Consider the following 4337-nt stretch of genomic DNA (forward strand, 5'->3'; position numbering starts at 1 on the left):
CTTGTGAGCCCAATGCTCCCTCTAAGCTTTGGAGTCTTGTGAGCAAAAATCCTACTTTGTGAGCTCCTGGCATTAAAGTTGTGAACAAGCAATTTGGCTGCTGCATAAATTAGTTTGCTCTGGAGCCCTCCTTCCTGAGCTGAGACAAAAATGTGTGAGCCGGAAGCTAAAAAAACCCTGTGAGCTAGCTCACACTAACTTGGCTTAGAGGGAATACTGCTTGTGACCACATAAACAGGTATCTTCAGTGGCTTTGGGGCCTTTAATTGTGTTTTACTGCTTATCGCAGTTGCCGCTTCTAATATGCGGTTCTTATTGCTGTGTTGCTGTCTTAATTTATTTTATCATTCACCATTACATTAAATTAAACGTATTACTAAAAAGCTGGTCTTCGTAACGTTGCATTTTTAAATGTACGATCGCGAGCCGTCTCGGGCGCTGTATTGCAAAAGCAGGGGCTGGAAAACCTACAATCTCTCAAATCAAAAGGGGGGAAAATTCCCTCCCCAACGCTCAGGTTGACTCTGTTCCTTGTTCGACAGCAGAGGTGTTTCTCCCCCCCCCCCTCCAATATTTCCCATTCCCGCCCTTGTGAGTGGTTCTGCCTGGCAGGGTGTTGAAGGAACGGCTGGCGCTGCTCCCATCCTCCCCGCATCTCTGTGTGAGGCGGTTCCCATAGCAACGGCCAATCGGAGAAAGGGGATGCAGCCGGCCCCTGGCCAGCCAGGCAGGCTCAGCTGATGGGTGTGGTGAACGGCAGCCTGGGAGGAAGGGAGGTGTGTGTGTGGGGGGGGGGAGTTGTTCTGCACATGGCTGCAAAACAGGAATTGCTTTTTTCTCCTGCCTCTGCAGCCTTTGGGGACCCACAGAAACCTTTTCCTTTCCCTCTTTCGCTGCTCTAAGCTGAAGTGCCCAACGATGTTACTTGGATCCAAGTGTTGTAGGGTCAGGCAGCAATATTCCGGAGAATCCAATGTTGTTGTTCAGTCGCACAGTCGAGTCCGACTCTTTTAGCGACCCCATGGGCCAGATCACGCCAGGCCTTCCTGTCTTCCACTGTCCTCTGAAGTTGGCTCAATTTCATGTTCGTTGCATCTATGACACTGTCTAACCATGTCATCCTTTGCACAGAAACCTTTTCCTTTCCCTCTTCCGCTGCTCTAAGCTGAAGTGCCCAACAATGTTACTTGGATCAAAGTGTTGTAGGGTCAGGCAGCAATCTTCCGGAGAATCCAATGTTTGGGAGTCAAAGAACCAGAGCTTGATTTCTTTTAGGATTGACTGATTTGATCTCCTTGCAGTCCAAGGGACTCTCAAGAGTCTTCTCCAGCACCCTAGTTCAGAAGAATCTATTCTTCGGCGCTCGGTCTTCCTTATAGTCCAACTCTCGCAGCCATACATGACTACTGGGAATACTATTGCTTTGACCATGCGGACTTTTGTTGGCAGGGTGATATCTCTACTTTTTATCATGCTGTTTAGGTTCGCCATCGCTTTCCTCCCAAGGAGCAGGCCAGAGCTCACATTAAAATATAAGTTCGCCATCTGCTGTAGATAAAGCAATTGGCGCAACCAATCCAATGGTTGGGAGTCAAAGAACCAAAGCTGGGGGGGCGGAGGGAGAATGAGGACGATTTTTGCGAGGACCCCGGAAAGGAAGGGCCCCTTTCTACCCCAGCTCCTGTGCATACCACTAGACTCTCCCCCGGTCCAGCCACATGTATGTGTGAATAATTTTTAGTCAAGTCATCGTAGGTGACTTATGGCGACCTCGTAGGGTTTTCGACACAAGAGATGTTCAGAGGCGGCCTGCCATTGCCTGACTCTGCCAAAATACTAGAACTCGAGGGCATCCCATGAAGTTGATGGGTAGTAGGTTGGGGACAGACAAAAGGAAAGACTACTTTACGCAGAGAGGGATTCAAATGTGGAAGTTGCTGCCAGAAGATGTTGTGATGGCCACAGGAATAAACAGCTTTAAAAGGGGATTAGGGAGTTACATGGAGGAGAGGTCCATCAGTGGCTACTCGCCATGGTGGCTGGAGGCACACATTCAGAGGCGCTAAGCCTCTGATTCCCATAGCCAGGAGGCAACATCAGGGAAAGACTGAAAAGTACTGGAAGCGCTCGGCATAGTGAAATCAGCTCAAGGTTTATTGATTACATCAGGAACTGGAATAACGAAGCCGGTCCAAGCCCGGCTTAAATGCGTGTAAAACACCACACTCAGCACACAACCAATCCCCGTGATAGGTCCTATTTACAGTAGCATTCCCGATAGGTCAACCCGCAGATCTGGGCGAACCCATTGGTGCGCCCTAGGATCTGCGGTGGCTATTGTCTGTTGGATCCAAGGTCCGGTCTGTGCTAAACCGCATGGCCGGCCCACGTGGCCGTGGCCGTGGCCATGTTTGAACCACGTCACATTACAAAGACCTTGGTCTCTATTCCCTGTTGTTGGCCCTCCAGAGGAGCTGGTGTGAGACAGGATGCTGGACTAGATGGACCACCGGTCTGCTCCAGCAAGGTCTTCTGATGTTCTTATGAAAACCTTGGCCTCTATGCCCTGTTGCTGGACCTCCAGAGGAACTGGATGGCCACTGTGTGAGACAAGATGCTGGACTAGATGGACCACCGGTCTGCTCCAGCAAGGTCTTCTGATGTTCTTATGAAAACCTTGGCCTCTATGCCCTGTTGCTGGCCCTCCAGAGGAACTGGCTGGCCCCTGTGTGAGACAGGATGCTGGACTAGATGGACCACCGGTCTGCTCCAGCAAGGTCTTCTGATGTTCTTATGAAAACCTTGGCCTCTATGCCCTGTTGCTGGCCCTCCAGAGGAACTGGCTGGCCCCTGTGTGAGACAGGATGCTGGACTAGATGGACCACCGGTCTGCTCCAGCAAGGTCTTCTGATGTTCTTATGAAAACCTTGGCCTCTATGCCCTGTTGCTGGCCCTCCAGAGGAACTGGCTGGCCCCTGTGTGAGACAGGATGCTGGACTAGATGGACCACCGGTCTGCTCCAGCAAGGTCTTCTGATGTTCTTATGAAAACCTTGGCCTCTATGCCCTGTTGCTGGCCCTCCAGAGGAACTGGCTGGCCCCTGTGTGAGACAGGATGCTGGACTAGAGGGACCACTGCTCTGATCCAGCAGGACTGCTGTGATGACCCTGAACGTCCTTGACGGTCTCTCATCCAAGTACTAACCAGAGCTGATACTGCTTAGCTTCCAAGCGCTGATGAGACCCTGTTCGCCTGGGACAGCCAGGTCAGGCCCACCTATCTTGGTGGGGGGAAACCGCTATCAAGGTACACCCCGCCTGTTGAGACCCCTCCTGCAGTTTTCAAGGGAGGAGACCTTCAGAGGTGGCTTGCCGTCGCCGGCCTCTGTGTAGGCACCGGTGGTCTCCCATCGAAGAACTGACCGGGCCCGACCCTGCTTAGCTTCTGAGATGTGATGAGATCGGGCTTGCCTGGGCCATCCAAGTTAGGGCAGAGATGATGTCTTAGAGTGTCCCTTGCTCGAAAGCCAGTCGAGTCCGACTCTAGGGTCGCGGTGCTCATCTCCGTTTCAAAGCCAAAGAGCCAGCGCTGTCCGAAGACGTTTCCGTGGTCATGTGGCCGGCATGACTAAACACCAAGGCGCACGGAACGCTGTGACCTTCCCACCGAAGTGGTACCTATTGATCTACTTGCCGTTTGAACTGCTAGGTTGGCAGGAGCTGGAACTAGAGACGGGAGCTCACTCCGTCATGCGGCAACCCGGGTCTCGAACTGCTGAACTACTGACCTTCCACAGCCTGCAGTTCAGCATCTTAACCACTTGAGCCACCGCAGAGATGATGTCTTAGAGTGTAAAATGCCGGCTGTGACATATGGGACCCGTGCACACCCGGCCGTTAGGAAATAGATCCAATCGATACCGTTGCATGTGAAACTGGGAAGGTACCGATTTTATTCATTTTACTCAAAGTATTTCTGTGCCTCCTTTCCACCCAGTTCAGGGTCCCCAAGGCAACATGCATCTGAGTGGCAAGTTAAAGCGTCGACATACATATTAGGCTGTTTCCGCCTGGGCATTTTTCCCTGCATGGAATGTGGGAAGCCTCGAATTACACAGGAACATCACAGGGCTCCTGGGACTCCTGGGGCTTTGTCCTTTAAAGGAGAACAAAAAAGAACCTACTTCGATCTGGTTTCAAAGGGGGAAGCCGCGGGGTGGCTGTGGGTGGCGGATGCTTCAACGAGGGCAGAACATAAGATCATGAGAGAAGCCAGTGTTGGATCAGGCCAGTGGCCCATCCAGTCCAACACTCTGCGCTGTCCGAAGACGTTTCCGT

Source organism: Gekko japonicus, unplaced genomic scaffold (assembly GCF_001447785.1).
Source record: "Gekko japonicus isolate JY-2015 unplaced genomic scaffold, Gekko_japonicus_V1.1 scaffold7222, whole genome shotgun sequence".
Classification (NCBI taxonomy): Eukaryota; Metazoa; Chordata; class Lepidosauria; order Squamata; family Gekkonidae; genus Gekko; species Gekko japonicus.